The 26,090-nt window shown below is 36.3% G+C and overlaps 1 pseudogene; it reads left to right on the top strand.

Moving 5' to 3' along the window:
- LOC102187153 lies at nt 8,482–25,200 on the top strand (annotated as a pseudogene).

Here is a 26,090-nt window from a genome sequence, read left to right as displayed (position 1 = left end):
ATTTTTAAATAGGTCTCAGTGCAGTTCAGTTCAGTTCAGTCACTCAGTCATGTCCGACTCTCTGAGACCCCATGAACCACAGCACACAAGGCCTCCCTGTCCATCACCAACTCCCGGAGTTCACCCAAACCCATGTCCACCGAGTTGGTGATGCCATCCAGCCATCTCATCCCCTGTTGTCTCCTTCTCCTCTTGCTCCCAATCTTTCCCAGCATCAGGGTCTTTTCCAATGAGTCAGCTCTTCACATCAGGTGGCAAAAGTACTGGAGTTTCAGCTTCAACATCAGTCCTTCCAGTGAACACCCAGGACTGATCTCCTTTAGGATGGACTGGTTGGATCACCTTGCAGTCCAAAGGACTCTCAGGAGTCTTCTCCAACACCGCAGTTCAAAAGCATCAATTCTTGGGCACTTTCTTTATAGTCCAACTCTCACATCCATACATGACCACTGGGAAAACTATAGCCTTGACTGGTTGGATCTTGTTTGGCAAAGTAATGTCTCTGCTTTTTAATATGCTGTCTAGGTTGTTCATAACTTTGTGTCCATGGAGTAAGCGTCTTTTAATTTCATGGCTCCAATCACCATCTGCAGTGATTTTGGAGCCCAGGAAAATAAAGTCAGTCACTGTTTCCACTGCTTCCCCATTTCTTTTCTATTCCCTTCTTTTACTTTACTGCTTATTTTTGAATTGGGGGACTATTTTCTAAGGTTACATTTAAATTCCTTTCACGATCTTTTCACTGTGTGAAAAAATACTTTTGCATTTGTTGCTTTAGGGCAACATAATTTTTAATTAAACAATTCAATATTAATTTAATATTTTTCCTTTGTTGCTTTTGAGTTCTGTCTTAGGGTCTTTTATGATCTGGTTTTCCTTAGTGTCAGTTTCCCTGGTTATCTCTAAATAATTAGCTGACCTGAGATTTAGCTCTGTACCCATGTGAACTACCTGCTTCCTCTCATTTGATTACCTCTAAAATCTATTGTTTTAAAAAGAGCCTTCAAGTTTAAGTCCCTTTAAACTCTGCTGTAGAAAAGTCAGAGTTTAAGAGAACAGGTCTGTTGCTCTCTGTTCTTATGATCTTCCTTTCCCCTACCCTAGTGATTTGTAAAATAATCTGAGTCATATATCTGAGACTGGTATTGGAAATAGTCCCTTCCTACTCTCAGAGTGACCCTCCAGCTTTGTGAGCAGGACAGTGGGTAGGAAATGGTAGTTCTCCGTTCTTTTAGATTCTAGGATTTTCTTAAATTGTCTACATTAAACTGCACGATGTAGCATACCATTAACTTTCTGATCCTGTGATCATCACATGAGCACTTCCATTCCATTCATCTCCAGTCATATCAGCTTTTCTTTTCCTTTAAAATATTATCCCTAGTCTTGAATCTTTACACTTGCTGGCCCTTTTACCTGGAGCACTTTTCCCCATTCATTCTTATAAATTATCTCTTTACTTTCTTCACATATCTGCTTACCAGTGAGATTTTTCTGACTACCCTATTTAAAATTTGAAATAATCTTCCAGAATATGCCTATCATATTTGCTGATATTTATTGCCATAATTGAATCAATATCTAACATGCAACATAATTTATTTCTGTTTATTAGCTATATAACACTATCCTTATGGCAGAAAGTGAAGAGGAACTCAAAAGCCTCTTCATGAAAGTGAAAGTGGAGAGCAAAAATGTTGGCTTAAAGCTCAACATTCAGAAAATGAAGATCATGACATCTGGTCCCATCATTTCATGGGAAATAGATGGGGAAACAGTGGAAACAGTGTCACACTTTATTTTTGGAGGGTCCAAAATCACTGCAGATGGTTACTGCAGCCATGAAATTAAAAGATGCTTACTCCTTGGAAGAAAAGTTATGCCCAACATAGACAGCATGTTGAAAAGCAGAAACATTACTTTGCCAACAAAGGTCCGTCTAGTCAGGGCTATGGTTTTTCCAGTGGTCATGGATGGATGTGAGAGTTGGACTGTGAAGAAGGCTGAGAGCCGAAGAATTGATGCTTTTGAACTGTGGTGTTGGAGAAGACTCTTGAGATTCCCTTGGACTGCAAGGAGATCCAACCAGTTCATTCTGAAGGAGATCAACCCTGGGATTTCTTTGGAAAAAATGATGCTAAAGCTGAAACTCCAGTACTTTGGCCACATCATGCGAAGAGTTGACTCATTGGAAAAGACTCTGCTGCTGGGAGGGATTGGGGGCAAGAGGAGAAGGGGACGACAGAGGATGAGATGGCTGGATGGCATCACTGACTCGATGGACGTGAGTCTGAGTGAACTCCGGGAGTTGTTGATGGACAGGGAGGCCTGGCGTGCTGCAACTCATGGAGTCGCAAAGAGTCAGACATGACTGAGCGACTGAACTAACCCTATCCAAAACATACGTACTATGCAATCAAACAAGAACAGGAATATTTGTCTCTTTTATCAATACTGAAAACAAAAAAGGATTTGTATGCAGTAAGCACATATTAGGCAGTAAATAAACATATGGGAGATGATTGGATTACTATTTTAATTGGACTCAAAGTAGTTTTTGGAGCATATGTTGAACTTTCTGATAATCTCAAATCATTATGGCAAAAATGTATTCCTTGAATGTTATTAAACTGTGATAATTGAAAGTAGCATTATTCAGGCAGGTGTTTTCTATTTAATATCCTCTAACTCTCGAAAGTATTAGAGTTAATAGACATAATGAACATTTGGATAGATGATGCTTTTAAAGTATTTTCCATCTCAAATTAAATGTAAATGCTTATGTAAACAAGATGTTTGCTATGTTAAAGAATGATCCTTTTCATATATAATTAAAACCTAAATTATTATGCATTTATTTATTTAGTTATAGAGGCAGTTGGTCCTTTTTTTATTACCCATGACACAAAGAGCATGTTTATATGAAATAAATAAAACATGTTGCATATATAGTATTCCAGAAAAATATCAGTATATTTGGAGATATTTATGTTTAAGTTTTAAGATTAACTCATCAAATAAAAAGTGTACCATTTATCATTCAGAGTATCTACAACTTTATTAATATTTATCTTAGGGGCTTCCCTGGTGGCTCAGACATTAAAGTGCCTGCCTGGAATGCAGGAGACCTGGGTTCGATCCCTATCTTAAGAGTGTGGTAAATTTATGCTTACTGCAACATCCAACATGAAATAACTTGCCATTGATTTATCTTACTCGTATGTATTGTGCATACAAATTTTCACTATGTAATTCAACTATATTCAGCTTCTTTTATTGTTACCTTAGTTTTGAATTTTGCTAATGTCAGTTATAATTATTTGGACTGAATACCACCATCCAAAAAAGTTGTAATCTTCAAAGAAAATTATAAGAATAAATACATGTACTAGTTATACTTTAAATACTTAGGTATGTTACTTTGAAATTCCATTTTTGAATTCTTTCAAAAATGTCTAAGTTCAATTTTTGTTTTTTAACATATTTACTCATTTAGATTTTCCTGGGATTTTTTTCCCCCATGAGGTCTATTATTATTATGTCAAAAAGCAACATTGGAACCGATCATGTAATAACAGACTGTTTCAAAATTGGGAAAGGAGTGTGCCAAGGCTGTATATTGTCACCCTGTTTATTTAACTTACATGCAGAATACAACATGTAAAATGCTGGGTTGTATGAATCACAAGCTGGAATCAAGATGCCAGGAGAAATATCAATAACAACAGATATGCAGACAATAACTAAATGAACTAGAGATATGCAAACTTCTAGGGGGGGGAAAAAAACGAGAAAGAGAAATCCAAGTAAGACTGTAGGTGTTGCAAGAGACATCAGAGGGCAGATACACAAACCATAATCAAGGAAAACTAGTCAATCTAATCACAAGGAGCACAGCCGTGTCTAACTCAATGAAACTAAGCCATGCCATATGGGGCCACCCAAGATGGACGGGTCATGGTGGAGAGGTCTGACAGAATGTGGTCCACTGGAGAAGGGAATGGCAAACCACTTCAGTATTCTTGCCTTGAGAACCCCATGAACAGTATGAAATGGCAAAATGATAGGATACTGAAAGAGGAACTCCCCAGGTCGGTAGGTGCCCAATATGCTACTGGAGCTCAGTGGAGAAATAACTCCAGAAAGAATGACGGGATGGAGCCAAAGCAAAAACAATACCCAGTTGTGGATGTGATTGGTGATAGAAGGAAGGTCCAATGCTGTAAAGAGCAATATTGCATAGGAACCTGGAATGTTAGGTCCATGTATCAAGACAAATTGGAAGTGGTCAAACAGGAGATGGCAAGAGTGAACGTCAACATTCTAGGAATCAGCGAACTAAAATGGACTGGAATAGGTGAATTTAACTCAGATGACCATTACATCTACTGCTGCAAGCAGGAATCCCTTAGAAGAAATGGAGTAGCCATCATGGTCAACAAAAGAGTCCAAAATGCAGTACTTGGATGCAGTCTCAAAAACGACAGAATGATCTTTGTTCATTTCCAAGGCAAACCATTCAATATCACAGTAATCCAATTCTATACCCCAACCAGTAATGCTGAAGAAGCTGAAGTTGAACGGTTCTATGAAGACCTACAAGACCTTTTAGAACTAACACCCAAAAAGATGTCCTTTTCATTATAGGGGACTGGAATGCAAAGTAGGAAGTCAATAAACACCTGGGGCAACAGGCAAATTTGGCCTTGGAATACAGGATGAAGCAGGGCAAAAGCTAATAGAGTTTTGCCAAGAGAATGCACTGGTAATAGCAAACACCCTCTTCCAACAACACAAGGGAAGACTATACATGGACATCACCAGATGGTCAACACCAAAATCAGATTGATTACTTTGTTTGCAGCCAAAGATGGAGAAGCTCTATACAGTCAGCAAAAACAAGACTGGGAGCTGACTGTGGCTCAGATCATGAACTCGTTATTGCCAAATTCAGACTTAAATTGAAGAAAGTGGGGAAAACCACTAGACCATTCAGGTATGACCTAAATCAAATTCTTTATGATTATACAGTGGAAGTGAGAAATAGATTTAAGGGACTAGATCTGATAGACAGAGTGGCTGATGAACTATGGACTGAGCTTGGTGACATTATACAGGAGACAGGGATCAAGACCATCCCCATGGAAAAGAAATGCAAAAAAGCAAAATGGCTGTTTGTGGAGGCCTTACAAATAGCTGTGAAAAGAAGAGAAGCGAAAAACAAAGGAGAAAAGGAAAGATATAAGCATCTGAATGCAGAGTTCCAAAGAATAGCAAGGATAGATAAGAAAGCCTTCCTCAGTGATCAATGCAAAGAAATAGAGGAAAACAACAGAATGGGAAAGACTAGAGATCTCTTCAAGAAAATTAGAGATAGCAAGGGAACATTTCATGCAAAGTTGGGCTTGATAAAGGACAGAAATGGTATGGACCTAACAGAAGAAGAAGATATTAAGAAAAGGTGGCAAAAATACACAGAAGAAATGTACAAAAAAGAGATTCATGACCCAGATAAAACGATGGTGTGATCACTCACTTAGAGCCAGACATCCTGGAATGTGAAGTCAAGTAGGCCTTAGAAAGAATCACTATGAACAAAGATGGTGGAGGTGATGGAATTCCAGTGGAGCTATTTCAAATCCTGAAAGATGATGCTGTGAAAGTGCTGCACTCAATATACCAGCAAATTGGGAAAAAAGTTTTCATTCCAATTCCAAAGAAAGACAATGCCAAAGAATGCTGAAACTACTGCACAATTGCACTCATCTCACATGCTAGTAAGGTAATGCTCAAAATTCTCCAAGGCAGACTTTAGCAATACGTGAATCATGAACTGCCAGATGTTCAAGCTGGTTTTAGAAAAGGCAGAGGAACCAAAGATCAATTTGCCAACATCTGCTGGATCATGGAAAAAGCAACAGAGTTCCAGAAAAAAAACTACTTCTGCTTTCTTGACTATGCCAAAGCCTTTGACTGTGTGGATCACTATAAACTGTGGAAAATTCTGAAAGTCTGAAAATTCAGACTACCTCATCTGCCTCTTGAGAAACCTATCTGCAGGTCTGAAGCAACAGTTAGAACTGGACATGGAACAACAGACTGGTTCCAAATAGGAAAAGGAGTAGTATGTCATGGCTGTATATTGTCACCCTGCTTATTTAATTTATATGCAGAGTACATCGTGAGAAATGCTGGGCTGGAGAAAGCACAAGCTGGAATCAAGATTGCCGGGAGAAATCTCAGTAACCTCAGATATGCAGATGACACTGTAGAAAGAGAAGAGGAACTAAAAAGCCTCTTGATGAAAGTGGAAGAGGAGAGTGAAAACGTTGGCTTCAAGCTCAACGTTAAGATAACTAAGATCATGGCATCTGGTCCCATCACTTCATGGGAAATAGGTGGGGAAACAGTGGAAACAGTGTCAGACTTTATTTTTTGGGGCTCCAAAATCACTGCAGATGGTGATTGCAGCCATGAAATTAAAAGACGCTTACTCCTTGGAAGGAAAGTTATGACCAACCTAGATAATATATTCAAAAGTAGAGACATCACTTTGCCGACAAAGTTTCTTCTAGTCAAGACTATGGTTTTTCCAGTGGTCATGTATGGATGTGAGAGTTAGACTGTGAAGAAAGCTGAGCGCCCAAGAATTGGTGCTTTTGAACTATGGTGTTGGAGAAGACTCTTGAGAGTCCCTTGGACTGCAAGGAGATACAACCAGTTCATTCTAAAGGAGATCAGTCCTGGGTGTTCATTGGAAGAACTGATGCTAAAGCTATAACTCCTATACTTTGGCCACCTCATGGGAAGAGTTGACTCATTGGAAAAGCCCCTGATGCTGGGAAGGATTGAGGGCAGGAGGAGAAGGGGACGACAGAGGATGAGATGGCTGGATGGCATCACCGACTCAATGGACATGAGTTTGGGGAACTCTGAGAGTTGGTGATGGACAGGGAGGCCTGGTGTGCTGCAATTCATGGGGTCGCAAAGAGTCAGACACGACTGAGCGACTGAACTGAACTGAACTGATGCAGATAACATTACCTTCATGGCAGAAAGCAAAGAGGAACTAAAGAGCCTCTTGATGAAGGTGAAAGAGAAGATTGAAAAAGCTTGCTTAAAAGTCAACCTTCAAAAAATGAAAATCATGCCATTTGGTTCTATCACTTCATGACATATAGATGGGGAAACAATGGACATGGTGACAATCTTTATTTTCTTGGACTTCAAAATTGCTGCAGATAATGACTGTAGCCATGAAATTAAAAGATGCTTTCTCCTTGGAAGAAAAGCTTTACCAAACTAGACAGAGTATTAAAAACCAGAGACACTACTTTGCTTACAACGGTCCTTATAGTCAACGCTATGGTTTTTCCAGTAGTCACACATGGATGTGTGAATTGCACCATAAAGAAGGCTGATCACCAAAGAATTGATGCTTTTGAACTGTGATGTTGGAGAAGATTCTTGAGAGTCCCTTGGACTGCAAGGAGACCAAACCAGTTAATCCTAAAGGAAATTAGGCCTGATTATTCTTTGCAAGGACTGACTCTGAAGCTGAAGCCCCAACACTTTGGCCACTTGATGTGAAGAGCTGACTCACTGGAAAAGACTCCAATGCTGGGGAAGTTAGAAATCAGGAGAAGGGGATGACAGGGAATGAGATGGTGGAATGGCATCACGGGCTCAATGGACATGAGTTTGAACAAGCCCCAGGAGATGGTGAAGGACGGGAAAGCCTGGCCTGTGTCCATGGGTTCGCAAAGAGTTGGAAACTAATTAGTGGCTAAACAACAACAAAATCTTTTAACTGTAAAAAATAAGACATGTTTAATAGTTGAAATCTAGGAAAAGTGCAAATAATACAGAGAACTGTGGGAAAATTTATATTATGCAAAGTGTGTAGAATATATCTAGGTACAAGGGACAGTCATCTATAGACATTATGGTAAACACATTTAAAGTTCAGAGCTTAATATTATTGTAAATAATATTGATAATGGGATAGATATTAATTTGACTTATACAATGCCTGGGTTGCAGTATAAGTTATCCTACCACTGTATTTGTATTCGGCCTATTATTCCAGTGATATTAGAAGAAGCTCCATTAAATCCTACTGGACTTAGACGTATATGCATGTCATATTTGTCAAGAAAAACATTCTTTAAATGAAAAGTAGGTTTGTTTACTACTGGCAGAGACTAAACTCTTGACCAAACTAAACTAAACACTGGGTTAAATTACTATATAACTTAAGTTGTACATTATAAAATATTTATTACCTGATATATTGAATAAAACCACTGAATTCCATAGCAACCCACTCAGAGAACAGAGAATCAAATCTAGTCTAGACAAGCTGAAAATACTGGGGTTTTGTTCAGCATTGGCCCAATTTACCTGCAAGTTAGACTTTCAGGCAAGGTGAAAAAAAAAAAAATCAAGAACACTAGAGCAGGGGTCCCCAACTTCCAGGCCATGGGCCAGTACCTCCTGTCAGATCATCAGTGATATTAGATTAGAAATAAAGTGCAAATTACATGTAATGCACTTAGTCATTCCCAAATTATCTTCCCACCCCTGATACAGAAAAATTATCTTCCATTAAATCAATCCCTAGTGCCAAAAAAGGTTGGGATCTCTGCACTGGAGACTGTATCATCAGCCTAGTGTCACCCCAAGAAAGGTGAGTTATTGTCCCTACTCCCAGTTCCAGATAGTAACCTGATGTTTGTCACAAGAGGAACAGGAGGCCATAAGAATAGATATAGCTCCAAAATTACCCACAAAAAACCTGACTTTATTTGAAACAGAATGTGAGGAAATTAAGGTTAAAGAACACTCTTAAAAATGATAAAGATGTGAACTGTAAGCAATTGGTAACTCTACTTACAATTTACAGAGTGAAGCTGGGGTCTGAGCCTTCTGTAAAACTTTAGAAGGGAGATCTTAGGTTTCAACACCACATGTTGGTAAAATGTTGATGCTCCACCCACCTTACCCAGAGCTGCCAGAAAGGCGCTTGAAACTATCAACCTCAGAAAAGTCAAGAAAGACTAGTGAACCACTCAGATAGAAACACAACCTTCTCTACCAAAAACATGACTGGGAAGGTCATTAAAGCAAAAAGCTCAATGCCTACTACAGTCAGCACTTATCCGGAAATAGAAAAATCCTTCCCCTTCAATCCACTAGATTTTGAATTTTGCCCTGCTTGAAGAGCACCAGATAGCACACTTTTCCTTGAATGGAGTGCTGCTGATGATCCTCTGTGATGAGAGGGAACTTGAAAAGCTGTTACACCTGCACCCACTTCACCTCTGAAAATGTGTCCTCCACCATGGGAGTCTAATCTGTTGCAGCGCCCCCCCCCCAAGTTTTCTATTGACCCTGGATGTTGAATTGCCACCTGCTTGCTATGACTTAGGTATTAACATTTCTTAGCACTTCATAGTTTGTATTAATCATGTATATTAACAAAGCAACTCTTTGTTTAACAGACACTTCCAGAAAAATAAAAATAAAAAAAGTTTACAATTTACAAATTGTAGGCCAACAATTTTACTAGAGAGAATCAGAGAAATGCACAGCTAAGAAAAGCTCCCCCTGCACCGCCCCCCCCCCCCCCGCCCCGCCACACTCCAACCCAGAGTTTGGAGCAAATTACAGAGATGAATCATAGAAATTCTGAAAAAAAAAAAAACTCTGAGTGTAATTTGAGCAGACGTTTGAGCAAATTGTCCCCAGGGTTTGTTAAAACAATAATGAATTGAGCCAGCAATTACCGGAGCCGTGTAATTGTTATGATACAACAAAGACATATTAATACAGAGATCAGACAATGAAACAGTCTGAGAGTGTCCTGCTAAAACCAATGTCATTCAAGAATGATTGTGAAAATGTTAAAGGCCATACCTTGTGTGCAATAGCATTAGACTTCAACTTGTGTGAGTGGACTATTAGTTCAGTTCAGTCGCCCAGTCATGTTTGACTCTTTGTGACCCCATAGACTGCAGCAAACCAGGCTTCCCTGTCCATCACCAACTCTCAGAGCTTGCTCAAACTCATGTTCTTCGAGTTAGTGATGCCATCCAACCACCTAATCCTCTGCTGTCCCCTTCTCCTCTTGCCTTCAATCTTTCCTAGCATCAGGGTGGAGTATATCTCACTCTAATAGTCCAATAAAGTCATAAATGAGCAAAAACTACAAGAAGCTCTGTTAAACAGTATGTGGATTTGCTATGTTATAAACTATCTTACTTTTAAAAACAACAAAAACATACATACAAAGAAAAAAAAAAAAAAAACATGACCTAGAGGAGGGGTAAACAGAAAATATTTTGGGCTCCAACTGTTTTACTGAACAAGCAGAGTTTCAAAGCAGCTGTTTTAAATATCTTCAAAGAACTAACAGAAGCTATGCTTTAAAAACATCAAAAGAAAGATAATAGCAATGTCCTACCAAAGAAAGAATAGCAATAAAGACAGAATTTTTTTTAAAAAAGCTGAATTTCTAGAGTTGAAAATATGTACCCAAAACTAATTCACTGAAAATAGATTCATAATGATTATAATATAATAAGAATGATATGATAGAAAATAAAGACAAAAGAACAGAGTCTAAGATAAAAATATTACATCACTAACAACATCACAATGTATGCAATAGGATTAACAGAATAAAATAAATATATTGAAGAAATAAGAAATGAAAATTCCAACATTTAATGGAAAACATTAACCTACCAATAAAATGCAAATAGTACAAATACAAAAATATCCACATCAGGCTTGCCATAGTAAAGATTTTGACAGCCAGAGACAGACACAAGTCAAAGCAAGAGGAAAATGACATTGGCCGTATGGCAACACCAGTAATATTAACAATGAAGAATTATCACAAACAATGGAAGCCATTGTATGACAGTATGACATATGGCACACTGTCAGTATGACATGTTCAAAATGCTGAAACATTGTCAACAAGAATTTTATATCCAGCAAAATTTTATTTCAGATTATAATATAAAGAAATTATAAAATGAAATATTCTCATATAAACAAAATTTAGAGAATTTTTTGCTTAAAGAACTAACTTGAAATTCTAAAGGAATTGTTTTCAGAATAAAGGCATAAGAACCCAGACAATAATGTGAATTTACAAGAAAAAATTAAAAGCATGATAATGGCTATTATATAATTACTAAATACAGTATAAATGCATACTCACTCCCTATTCTTTTAATTGATTTGTTAATGAATTTTATCAGACATTATGCTGTAGTGGTATTGTTGGTCCTTTAACACAGAATTATGTTAGGCAATAGCAAGAAAGAGAAGCTGTATTAAACTGTATTGGGATAAAGAAATTAAATCAGACAGTAACTTGAATACACTGGAACAAATTATTAGAAATGGAGAATGTAAAAAAGGAAGAAGTAAATTTTTTGCTATTTGCAGTTGACATAACATTATATATTGAAACCCCCAAGGACTCACAAAAAAAAAAAAAAAAGCCTACTAGAACTAACAAAATAATTCAAAATTTGCATGAAACTAAATCAATATATAAAAGTCTGGTGCATTCCTATGCACTAATTACAAAATATTAGAAAGAGAAATTAAGAGAAACTAAATTATAATTGCATAAAAAAACATAAGAATAAATACATTTAACCAAGGAAGTGAAAGTTCTGTAACATTGAAATCTATAAGATACTAACAAAACAAATTGAAGAAGAAACAAATAAATGCATATATCTAACAAAGCAAATGTATTCTGTGTTCATGGATTGGAAGAATTAATATTGGTAAATGTCTATACTACTCAAAGCAATATGCAGATTCAATGTAGTTAATATCAATATTCAAATGTCAATTTTCACAAATATAGAACACAGTCCTAAAATTTGCATGGAACAACAAAAAAAGAGAGGGAGAAAGAGAGAGAGAGACAACAAAACAAATAACCAATTCAGTCTTGAAAAAGGAAAATAAAGCTGGAGGCATCATACTCTCTGATTTCAAAGTATATTACAAAGTTACACAGTAATCAAAAATGGTATGGTATTGCCATAAAAACAGACACATAGATCAATGGAACAGAATAGAGAGCCCAGAAATAAACCCATTCATATATGGTCAATTAACTTGTAACAAAGGACCCAAGAATACGCAGTGGGGAACGGACACTCTCTTAAATGAGTTATCTTGGAAAAACTGAGCAGTCATATAAAAACAAAAAAAGAAACTGGACTACTATCTAACACCACACATAAAAACTAACTAATTAATAATAACAATAATAAAAAAGAATTAACTAAATTAGATGAAAAACTTGAATGTAAGAGCTGAACCTATAATACTCCTGGAAAAAGAAAAATGTTGGCAACAAGTTCCTTCATATCAGTCTTAGTGATGATTTTTTGTTTCAAATGGACACCAAAACTAAATGCAGTACAAATGAAAATAGATAAGTGGAACTCTATCAAACTGAAAAAATAAAAAATCTGCACAGCAAAGGAAACCATCAACAAAAGAGTGAGAGAAAATATTTACAAATTATATATCTGATAAGGAGTTAATATCAAAAGTATATGAGGAACACATGAAACTCAATTTCAAAAAACAAACAGTAAATAATTTGATTTTTTAAAATGAACAAAGGACCTAAAAGGATACTCCCCCAAAGAAAACCTACAAATGACCAGGAAGTAAATGAAAATGTGCTCAACATTGCCAATCATCAGGGAGAAGTGACTCCAAATCACAATATCTCCTCAAACCTGTTAGACCAGTTATTATCAAAAAGACAAGAGCTAATAAGTAGTAGCAGGGACGTGGAGCAAACTGAGCCTTTTTGCATTTTTTGTGAGAATATAAATTGGTCTGGCCTCTATGGAAAATGGCATGCCGTTTCCTCAAAAAAAGTGAAAATTGAATTAGCAGTATTTCCACATCTGTTTATAAATACAAAGGAAATGAAATCACTATCTTGAAGTGAGATGTGCACCCTCATATTCACTGAAGTATTAGTTATGGTAGCCCAGGTATGGAAAAAAAAAGCACTTAGGCATGCATGGACAAATAAATGGTTTAAAAAATGCTGTACACACACACACAATGGAATGTTATAACTCAAAAGAAAAAAGAAAACTGTGGTCAACATGCTAAGTGAAATGAAACAAAGACAAATAATAAATGATTTCATGCATATGTAGAATCCATAAAGGCAGAGATTATATAGTGTTTACTAGGGACTGTGACTGGGGAATTGGGAATGAAAAGGACATATTTCTCAAAAGATACAAACTTCTAGTGATAAGAAAATTCAGAGATTGAATGTATAGAATGGTGACTATAGTTCACAGTCCTGTATTGTACACTTGAATATTCTTATGGAACTAGATTGCAAAGGTTCTCACTACACCAACAATAAAGAAAAAAATGATAATTTGTGAGATGTAAGATGTATTAACTGACCTTATTGTGGTAAATAATAAGCAATATATACATGCATTAAATCATTACAATGTATATTTTAAACTTACATAATATAATATGTCAATTATATTTAATTAAGTTTTATACAAAATAACAAATGTATGCAATAAAATGTCAATTACCTCTCAATTGACTTGTAAAAGCAATAAAAAGGCAATATAAAAATGGCCAGTCTACCCATGAAAAGCTACAGAAGATAATTATCTATGAAGGAAATGCTAATAAAATCCATAATGTGATTCCACTTCACACCAACTAACATAATCAAAATGAAAAAATAACTAGTGTTGGTGTGTATGTGGAAAAATAAGAAACCTCTTACACTTCTGGTGAGAATGTAAAATATTATCAACACTTTGTAAAAATGGTCTGTAAACTTCATAAAATACTGATATGGAATTATCAAATGACTCAAGGATCCCACTTCTAGGTATACATACAAGACTTAAGATATAGGCATACGGAAAACCATGTATATAATTGTCCATAGAAGCATTATTCATAATAGCAAAAATGTGGATATATTCAGATGTTTAACATCTAGTGAAGGAATAATTATAACATAGGAAAGCCATGTAATTATAAATCATAAAAGAATGGTTACCTAGTTTAAAATAGGTGAACTTTGAAACATTATGCTAATTAAATAAAGCCAGTCATAAAAGACCATATCTTGAACAATTCCATTTGTATAAAATTTCTAAAATACAAAGCTAGGGAGACATAAAAGTATATTAGACGTTCAGGGAGGACTGGGTGGCATGATCTCTAATAAGAACTGATTTTCTTTTAGGGTGATGAATGTCTTCTGTGACTGATTACGATTGTATTTGCACAACTAAGACATATTAAAATTATTCAATTGTACACTTAAGCAGCTGAGTTTTGTGGCATTGCATTTTATCTCAGTAACACTGTTATAAAGTGAAAACTGATGGAGATGAAAGGAGAAATATTCATATGACATAATTTATATGTTGAAAATTCCAAGGAATCTGCAAGAAATGTTCTAGAACTGATAAGTGAATTCAGTATGGTCATAAGATACAAGATCAATACACACAAATCAATTGCATTTCTATATATTTACAATGAACCAGTGAAGACTGAAATTAAGGATTCAAAAACATTTAAAATTGTTCCAGAGATAATGAAATATGAGGGATAAATCTAACAACACTTGTATATAATTTGTATATAGAAAATAATAAGATATTGAAGAAGAAAAATCAAAGGAATCATAAATACTAGAAAAAGCATATTATGTCCATTGATTTAAACACACAGCTGAGTAAAGATATCAGTTCTTAAATTGATCTATAGGGATTTTTTTTTCTCTGTTGCTGCAGAGGTTGTTGTTGTTTTTTTTTTTTTTTTTTTCTCCCCACTTGAAGTGCCTTCATTACCTGGAGGAGCAAATGGCAAATAAGTCTATTCTAGCCATGAGAATCCCATGAAACTTATGAAAGAATAAAAAGATATGACACTACAAAGTGAGCACCTCACATTAGAAGGTGTCCAATATGCTACTGGGCAAGAACAGAGGGCAATTACTAATACTTCCAGAAAAAATGAAGCAACTGTGCCAATGTGGAAATGAAGTTCGGTTGTGGATGTGTCTGGTGATGAAAGTAAAGTTCAATGCTATAAGAACAATACTGCAAGCCTAGAATGTTAGGTCCATGAATCAGAGTAAATTGGAAGTGGTGAAGCAGGAGATGGCAAGAGTGAATGTCAGTATCTCAGGAATCAGTGACCTAAAATGGAAGGGAATGGAAAAGTTTAATTCAAATGATCATTATATCTAGTAGTGTGGGCAAGAATCCCTTTGAAGAAATGGAATAGCCCTCGTAGTCAATAAAAGAGTCTAAAATTCAGTACTTGGGGGCAAGCTCAAAAACAGCAGAATGAGCTTGGTTCATATTCTAGGCAAACCATTCAACATCACAGAAATCCAAGTCTGAGCCCCAACAACTGATACTGAAAATGTTGAAGTTGACTGGTTCTATGAAGACCTGCAAGACTTTCTAGAACTAACATCAGAACAAGATATCCTTTTCCTTATAGGAGACTGGAATACAAAAATAGGAAGACAAGAGATACCTGGAGTAACAGGTAAGTTTGGTTATGACGCAGAGTAAAGGCTAACATAGTTTTGTCAGAGAAAACACTGGTTATAGCAAACAACTTCTTACAGCAAAACAAAAGACTACTCTACACATGGACATCATCAAATAGTCAATACCAAAATCAGATTGACTGTATTCTTTGCAGATGATGATGGAAAGCTCTATATTGTCAGCACAAATAAGACATGGAGCTGACTATAGCTCATATCATGAGCACCTTATTGCAAAATTCAGCTTTAAATTGAAAGAAAGCAGGGAAGACCACTAGGCCATTCACATATAATCTAAATCAAATCCCTTATGATTATTCAGTGGAGGTGACAAATAGATTCATGGAACAATATCTGGTAGCCAAAGTGCCCGAAGAACTATGGATGGAAGTTAGCAACACTGTACAGAAGGCAGTGATCAAAACCATTCTAGAGAAAAATAAATGTAAGAAGGCAAAGTGGTTGTCTGAGGAGCCTTTCAAGTAGCTGAAGAAAGAAGAGAACTGGAAATTAAGGAAAATGGAAAGAAACACAATGGAGAGTTTCAGAGAATAGCAAGGAAAATGAGAAGCTCTATTTAAATGAATAGGTCAAAGAAATAGAGGGAAAAAAATAGAATGGGAAAGACTAGGGATCTCTTCAAGAAGATTGAAGAGATTAAGAGAACATTTCATGGAAGGTTGTGAATAATAAAGGATAAAAATTTTAAGGACCTAATAGAAGCAGAAGAGATTAAGAAATGTTGGAAAGCATACATAGAGGAACTATACAACAAAGTTCTTAATGACTCAAGTACGATGGTGTAGTCACTCTCCTAGAGACAGAAAACCTGGTGTGTAAAGCCAAGTGGGCCTTAGAATGCATTACTACAAATAAAGGAAGTGGAGGTGATAGAATTAGAGCTGAGCTACTTAAAATACTAAAATATAATGCTGTGATAGTGCTTCAGTCAATAAGTCAGCAAATTTGGAAAACTCAGGAAGGACCAAAAGATAGGAAAGGGTCAGTTTTCTCTCCAGTCCCAAAGAAGGGCAATGCCAAAGAATGTTCAAACTACTGCACAATTGTGCTCATTTCACATTTTAGAAAGGTTACGCTCAAAATCCTTCAAGGTAGGCTTCAACAGTGCATGAAATGGAAACTTCCAGAGGTAAAAGCAGGATTTAGAAAAGGTAGTGGAACCAGAGATCATTGCCAACATAGATTGGATCATGGACAAAGCAAAGGAATTCCAGAAAAATTTATACTTCTGCTTCATTCATTATGGGAAAGTCTTTGACTGTGTGGATCACAAAAAAATGAAAAAACTATTAAGAAAAGTGAGTACCAGACCACCTACCTGTCTCCTAAGAAACCTATATACAGGTCAAGAAACAACAATTAGATGTGGATATGGAACAACAGACTTGTTCAAAATTGGGAAAGGAGTATGGCAATGCTGTATATTCTCACTCTATTTAACTTATATGCAGAGTACATCAAGCAAAATGCCAGGTTTGATGAAGCTCAAGCTGGAATCAAAATTGCTAGGAGAAATATCAACAGACTCAGATATGCAGATGATACTTCTCTAACGGCAGAAAGAGAAGAGGAACTAAAGAGCCTCTTGATGAAAGAGGAGAGTGAAAAATCTGGCTTAAAACACAACATTCAAAAAACAAAGATCATGGCATCCAGTCCCATCACTTCATGGCAAATATAAGGGGAAACAGTGACAGATTTTGTTTTCTTGGGCTCCAAAATCTCTGAGGAAGGAGACAGCAGCTATGAAATTAAAAGATTCTACCTCCTTGGAAGGAAAACTATAATAAACCAAGACAGCAAATTAAAAAGCAGAGACATCACTTTTGCCAACAAAGTTCTGTTTAGTCAAAGCAATAGCTTTTCCAGTATTCATGTATGGATGTGAGTGTTGGACCATAAAGAAGGCTGAGCACCAAAGAACTGATGTTTTTGAACTGCGGTGCTGGAGAAGATTCTTGAGAGTCCCTTGGACAACAAGCAGATCAAACCAATCAATCTTGAAGGAAATCAACCTTGAATATTTATTGAAAGGACTGATGCTGACGCCGAAGCTCTAATACTTTTGCCATCTATGGGAAAAGACAACTCATTAGAAATGATCTTGATACTGGGAAAGCATAAAGGAACAGAGGGCAGCAGAGGATGAGGTGGTTAGATAGCATCATGACTCAATTGACACGAATTTGAGCAAATTCTAGTAGATAGTGATGGACAGAGAAGGCTGGCAAGCTGCAATCTATGGGGTCACAAAGAGTGAAACAGGACTTAGTGACTGACAAACAGCAATCTTCATTTATAACTTTGTATGTTTCATTTGTATAGCATTATATTTTGACTTTCTACGTTATAGTGTGTTGATGTTGTTCAGTTGCTCAACTATTTGCACCACAGTTTGAAAGCGTATATTCTTGGGCGCTAAGCCTCCTTTATTGTCAAGCTCTCACATCTATACATGAATACTGGCAAAACTATAGCTTTGACTATACAGATCTTTGTCGGCAGAGTGATGTTTCTGCTTTTTAATATGCTGTCTGTGTTTGTCATAGCTTTTCTTCCAAAAAGCAAGCGTCTTTTGATTTCATGGCTGCAGTCACTATCCACTGTGATTTTAGAGTCCAAGTAAATAAAATCTATCACTGTTTCCATTTTTTCTCAATCTATTTGCCATGACGTAATAGGACCAGATGCCATGATCTTCATTTTTTGAATACTGAGTTTTAAGCCAGATTTTTCAGTCTCTTCTTCCACCTTCATCTAGAGGCTCTTTAGTTCTTCTTCCCTTTCTGCCCTTAGAGTGGTGTCATCTGCATATCTGAGGTTATTCATATTTCTCCTGGCATCTTGACGCCAACTTGAGCTTCATTCAGCTTGGCATTTTGCATGATGCACTCTGCATATAAGTTAAATACGCAGGGTGACAGTATTCAGCCTTGACGTATTCCTTTCCCAATTTGTGTCAGTTGTTTCATGACCGGTTCTAACTTTTGCTCCTTTATCTGCATGCAGGTTTCTCAGAAGGCAGGTAAGATGGTCTGGAGTATTTCCATATCTTCAAAAATTTTGTTTGCAATGTATAAGTTTGTTGCAATGTATAAGTCAAATGATTTAGCATAGTCAATGAAGCAGAAGTAGATTTTTTTTGGAATTCTTTCACTTTTTCTATGATCAACAAATTTTTGCAATTTGATCTCTGGTTCCTCTTCCTTTTCTAGATCCAATTTGTACATCTGGAAGTTCTCATTACACATACTGTTGAAGCCTAGTTTGGAGGATTTTAAGCATTACTTTGCTAGAATACAAAATAAGAGCAACTGTGCAGTAGTTTTTACATTCTTTGGTATTGCCCTACTTTGGACTGGAACAAAAACTGACCCTTTCCAGTCCTGTGGCCACTGCTGAGTTTTCCAAATTTGCTGGCATATTGACAGCAGCACTTTAAGAGCATCATCTTTTAAGATTTGAAATAGCTCAGTTGGAATTCCATCACTTTCACTAGCTTTGTTCATAGTAATTCTTCTTAAAGCCCACTTGACTTCACACTCCAGAATGTCTGGCTCTAGATAAATAATTACACCATCGTGGCTATACATGTCATTAAGACTTTTTTTGTACAGTTCTTCTCTGTATTTTGCCACCTCTTCTCAATGTCTTATGCTTCTGTTAGATCCATATCATTTCTGCCCTTTATTATGACCATTTTTTGCATGAAATATTCCATTGGTATTTCTCTTTAATATTTTTGAAGAGACTTTTAGTCTTTCCCATTCTATTGTTTTTCTATTTCTTTGCATTGTTCACTTAAGAAGGCTTTCTTATCTCTCCTTGCTTTACTATTCTCCTGCACTATAGTGTGCTCACCACCAAAAATTCCAATCAGAAAATCAACAAGCTTTTATTGAAATGTAGACAAATTTATTTTTTAAATTTTGTGGAAATTCCTTAAGACATTTATTTTTAAAGAAGACAGTAAAAGAAAATAAAGTGAGAAGAAACATTCTTCTAAACATGAAGGCCTATTCTATGTCTAGAGGAATCAAGGCAGTGTGGTTCTGCTGAAGAGAAAGATTTAGATCAGTGTAACAGAATAGATAAACTAAAATTATTTCAAGGAGTGGTTCTGGTGCAATTGGACAACTCAAGGCAAAAATTAACCTACACATTGATCTGACACTTTATACAAAAATACATAATGGATAATGGATTAAGTATAAAACATAATACTAAAAATATAAGGCATTTAGAAAAAGTGTAAGAGAAAACATGTGTGGCAAAATGTCTTACACTTGACATCAAAAGCATGACCCATAAAAGTAAAAATAGATAAATTGAAAGCATCAAAATTGAAGGTTTCCTTTGCAATAAGCCCTAAGATTAAAAGGAAAAAAAGTTATAGATTAGGAGAAAACACAGATCCCACATTTAACACAGGCTTCATATGTATAATGTGTAAAGAATGCATACTTTCAGTATTAATAAAACAATGCAGTTAGAAAGCAAGCAAAAGATATGAAAAGATATTTCACTGAAGAAAATATGTGCATGGCAAATAAACATATGGAAAAACTTCACTAGTATTAGCATTTAGAATAATAGAAATTAAAAGGATAATATGTTATCATTATACAGACATCAGAATGGCTAAAAATAGTGATAAAGCCAAAAGCTGGTAAAGATTTAGCAAAATTGAATGATTCATACATTGCTTATTTGAATGTGAAGTTGTACATTAAGAAAATAATTTAATAGTAATAAAACTAAAAATGATCCCAATTACCCAGGATTTGTACTCTTGGCCTTTTCTTCCAAAGAACTGAAAGCTTTCAACATGTAGAAACCTGTACGTGAAATTTCATACAAGTTTTATTTTTAATTGGCAAAAAACAGAAAACTTCTTTAATATTCTCCAGTGAATGAATGATTCAGTGAACTGTAGAACCTTCATATCATGGAATATGTCTCAGCAATAATAAGAATTTAACTACTGATACACACAACTTAGATGAGCTTCAAGAAAATTAAGCTCAGTGTAAAAAGCCTATGATGAACAAAAGTTGCATGATTTCATTTATATAACATTCATTTATATAACATTTATATAACATTATATTTCATTATAACATTTGTTAAATAACCTGATTGCATAGATGATGATGGATCTTGATGGCCACGGTATAATAGGGAAGAGCAAATTTCACTCAATACCGGATCCATTTATTTTACTTTAACATTTGTATTCCTTTGCTTTTGCTACAAGAATGTTGGCTTTAACCTGAAATATACTTGATAGCCCATTTTCAAGGCTCTGACCTTTAAAAGTGTAACATATTTCCATTCATATAGAGATAAAAAGTGCAAAATAAAAAGTAAAATTTTTCTTGTTTGAGGTTTACAGGAACATTGTGATCTCACCTATGTGGACAGCTTTAAGAACAAAGGATTCCAACACCAGGAAGCTTGCAATAACCAACCACACCCCCTCTCCTTTTTAGGATAAAAGGAGACTTAATTCTAACCCAGGTAAGATGGTTTGTTGAGACACAGGTCTACCATCTACTCAGTATGCAGGCTTTTTAAATAAAGCCCCTGTTCCTTGCCCTAACAACTTGTCTCTTGATTTATGGGTTTATCTTGCAACAAGCAATATGAACTTGGACTTGATAATAATGGTAGAGGGTAGGGTGAAATAGATGTGGCTATAACACAAGGGAGGCTTGTTATGGTACAGTTAAATATCCTTGTGATGGTGGCTATACTAAGCTACACATATATAAAATCATATAGAACTACACACACACACACACACACACACACACTCACATCCATGTCTAACTGCTAAATTCTGAAGAAATTCTACATTTTGAATTATGGTAATTTCCTGGTTTCAATATTGTACTGTAGCATTGTAGATGCTAAATCTTGTGAAGTCTAGATGAAGAGTATGCCTTCTCTGAAGAGTATGAAGGGTCTTCTTAAATATATATTTGTGACTTCTTGTGAACCTATAATTATTTCAAAATGGATGTTTTGAAATTTTTATTGAAATTGAGTACTGCATGTGTGCATGCTAAGTCACGTCTCTTTGTGATCTTATGGACAGTAGCCCACCTGGCTTCTGTGTCCATGTCCAGGCAGGAATATTGGAGTAGGATGCCATATCCTCCTCCAGGGGATCTTCCCAGGGATTGAACCCACATCTCGTATGTCTCTTGCATTGGCAGGCAGGTTCTAAAGTACTACTAATGCCCATTTTTATGGATGTGGTAAATAAGAACTATATATTTGTCAGTTATGAAAAATATAGTTAATAATTCATCCAGCTCCAGGGATTCATATTTTGTCACCTTGGTGAGTCACTATGTTGCTAGAGGAGCAGAAACAAAGGCAAGGAGTTGTGTGGTATTTACATTATGATTTAAAACATATTTTAAAATACCAAAGTCAAATACATTAAGTTGAAGAAACTTTCAGAAATACTTAATTTAATGTGAAAACACGACCATCAGCAAAGAGGATCTTCAGTCCTGTAATATCCTAAAGAACATTCTGCACTGATGGAAAGCTCTACATCTTCATTGCCCAATAAAGAACCATGAGCCACCTGTGGTTAGTGGATACCTGAAATGTGGCTACTACGACTGAGGACCAGAATTGATAATTTAATTTAGTTAATTTAAATCCCAGTGTCAACTATATGTGTCTAGTGTCTACACATTTGACAGAAATAGTCCTTCAAAGTTCTAGTTTGAAAACCATTACAAATATATTGGAAACAATACTTTTGATGCAATTCATGGGATGTATGGTTTCTCATTTGCAATTTTACTCTTAACACTTTTTATCTATGAGATCTTTATTAGCCCATAATCTTTTTAGAAAGGTTTACTTATCTTTAAAAGGAAAGAATTAGAACACTTTAAGGTCCCGTGTTTCTATATATTATCTCAGTTCCCACTGTTACTGTTTTACTTAAAATATTTATGTCTGCCTGTACCTCCTGGTATACCATTTTTCCTGTCTCAGTTGGTTCATACAGATAATACTATTCAACACAAATCAGATTGAAGCCCAAGGGACTAGAGAATGAAGTTTCCCCATGGTTCAGAAGCTGTGCTCTGTTAGAAGTGGCACTTTTCTAAACCAATTCATGGAATCACAGAGATATGAATGCACTTTCTCTCTAGGAACTCTCATCCTCTGAGAGAGACTGACAGGCAGTGGGTGGCAGAAAGCTGTCAAACAACATGGGTTTGCAGTGCATTCCTCAAATGATGGGATTATAGAATGGTAAACATTAAAAAAAATCAAATAAATTATATGATATTATTTTGAAGGAGTTTAGTAAGAGAGCTCAGGGCTCTGAGCTGACTCAGTCCTAGAGTCAGTTAGAGCTCAGGACTAGGGAATCAGAAGATTGGAATTCTAGTTTAAGCCATATTATAGTGAGCTACCTGGCCTTGGAAAATCATTGCATTCAGTCGTAGGAATTAGTTCCTCTGAATTTCTGTCTTCACATCTGTAAAATGAAAGGACTGGGCCAAATAATTTTTAATATTTTTTAAATTCTAAGTTTTGAAGTTCCTTTAGACCAAGATCTGAAGGAAAAAAAAAAAAGTGTGCAAATAAAGAATTTATCATGAGAAATACAGGATATGAATATCAAAGCACACTTTACAAATTTACAGATATTGAGGATTGGATAATTTACCATCTGTAATAATTAAAGGATGTATTTACATTTGATACATATTCAGAAGACTATTATGTCTTATTTATTTTAAGTATTTGGACACTAAATCTTCCCAACCCAGGGATCAAACCCAGGTCTCCCACATTTCAGGCAAAATCTTTACCAGCTGAGCCACAAAGGAAGCCTGAAAATACTGGAGTGGGTAGTCTATCCCTTCTCCAGTGGATCTTCCTGACCCAGGAATTGAACCATGGTTTCCTGCCATAGTAGGCAGATTCTTTACCAACGAAGCTATCAGAAAAGCCCAAATGCAAGGCCAGAAACTATAAAGCTCCTAGACAATAACACAAGAATAAATCACAGCATAATCCTCTGTGACACACCTCCTAGAATAATGAAAATAAAAACAAAAATAAACAAGTGGGACATAAATTTAAAATCTTTTGCACTGCAAAGAAAATAATAAAGTGAAAAGACAGCTCTCAGAATGAGAAAAAAATAATAGCAAACTAATCAACTAAGATTAACCTCCAAAATATACAAGCAGCTTATATAGCTCAATACCAAAAAACAAACAACCCAATCAGAAAGTGGGCAGAAGACCTAAACAGACACTTCTCCAAAGAAGGCATACAGATCACTAACAAATACATGAAAAGATGCTCAACATTGCTCCTTATTAGAGAAATGCAAGTCTAAACTACAATGAGATACAAACTCACACTAGTCAGAATGGCCATCATCAAAAAGTCCATAAACAATAGATGCTGGAGAGGGTGTGGAGAAAAGGGAACCCTCTTGCACTGCAGGTGGGAATGTAAATTGATATAGCCACTATGGAAGACAATTTAGAGATTCCTTAAAAAAGAAAGGAAAAAAGAAAAAAAGTGAAGTCATTCAGCTGTGTTTGACTCTTTGCAACCCTATGGACTGTAGCCTACCGGGCTCCTCCATCCATGGGATTTCCCAGGTAAGAGTACTGGAGTAGGTTGCCATTTCCTTCTCCACAGGATCTTCCTGACCCAAGGATAGAACCCAGGTCTCTCACATTACAGGCAGATGCTATTCCATCTGAGCCACCAGGGAAGTGCATTCTTAAAAAACTAGGAATAAAGCCACCATATGACCTAGCAACCCCACTACTGGGCATATACCCTGAGGAAACCATAAATGAAAAAGACACAAATATCCCAATGTTTATTGCAGCACTATTTACAATATCTAGGACATGGAAGCAACCTAGGTGTCTATCAACAGATGAATGGATAAATAAATCATGGTACATACATTAAATGGAATGTTACTCAGCCATAAAAAGGAACACATTTGAGTCAGTTCTAATGAGGTAGATGAACCTAGAGCCTACTGTACGGAGTGAAGTAAGCCAGAAAGAGAGAAATATATATTGTATGTTAATGCATATATGTGTAATCTAGAAAGATAGCATGGAAGAATCTATTTACAGGGCAGCACTGGAGATGTAGACATAGAAAATAGACTTGTAGACACAGTGGGGGAAGGAGAATGAGGGACAAATTGAAAGAGTAACATTGAAACACACATATTACCATATGTAACATAGATACATAGTGGGAATTTGCTATATGATGCAGGGAGCTGAAACCCAGTGCTCTGTGACAACTCAGAGGGGTGGGATGATGTGGAAGGTGGGAGGGAGGTTGTATTGCTCTTCATTCTGTTCGTGTGGTCAGTTCACTTGCTGTTCACGCTGTCCGCACTGTTCGCACGAGCTAAGAGGCTGGAAGAAGACATGAAGAGCCCTAGTAGCTGCAGACACGTTTATTCTCTTCGAGCTGGCACAGCAGCCGTAGCAGAAGACATAACAGAACATAACCACACATAACCTCTCTCCTGGCTGACGCAGCAGCCATAACAGTTTTCTCTCCTGGCTGACGCAGCAGCTGTAGTAGCATTCATGCTACTTCAGGAATTTTCATGCTAATTCATGGATTTTCTCTCCTCTCCTGTCTGACCCATCAATCACAGCCATGACGCAGCATTAATTCCTGCCGCTTTATGGGTGGAGCTAGGTGTGCCTCACACAGGAGCCTGTGACCAAGTGAGGACCTCGTGATGCACATGTGCGGTCTACAAACGATCTTAGTTGTTCCATAGTCATCATTTACAAAACATGGGGCAAGAGACCCTGAATATGCCATCTTGGCTAATTTACTCTCTTCCCACAGAGGTTCAAGAGGGAAGGCACATAGGTATGACCTATGGCTGATTCATGTTGGTTTATGGCAGAAACTAATGCAATATTGCAAAGCAAATATCCTATAGTTAAAAAAAGTGGAAAAAAGTATATAGACATTAAATAATCAACTCAGTTTCAGTACAATGGTTCTTTCCAGTGAGAGGAGGAATTGCCAAGAGTTACCTGTTTTGAGGAGATTTAATGAAGTAACAACAGTGCATCCTTCATTTGCAGAGATTAGGGCAAGCCATATTTGATCTGGCATGATATCTGCTTTACTGAGAAAGTTTCTCAGGATTTAGTTCAATTACATTAATAAACGTGCACTCTCTGAATCAGATACTGTGCCCCACCAGGAAACAAAGACAGATGATATACTACTGTCGTCCGTAAGAAGTTTCCAGTCCAGTGAGGACTAAACCCTCAGATAAAACGAATATTTTGAAGTTGTCATTTGGCAACTTCTTGCCTTTTGTCAATTTGATTGTTTGCATCTTGTTTTGCCACACTGCTAGTTTGGGAACTAGTCAAGAAGG

Source organism: Capra hircus, chromosome 17, assembly GCF_001704415.2.
Source record: "Capra hircus breed San Clemente chromosome 17, ASM170441v1, whole genome shotgun sequence".
Taxonomy (NCBI): Eukaryota; Metazoa; Chordata; class Mammalia; order Artiodactyla; family Bovidae; genus Capra; species Capra hircus.
The sequence above is the reverse complement of the archived record's forward strand: the minus strand, read 5'-3'. Positions and strand labels throughout refer to the sequence as shown.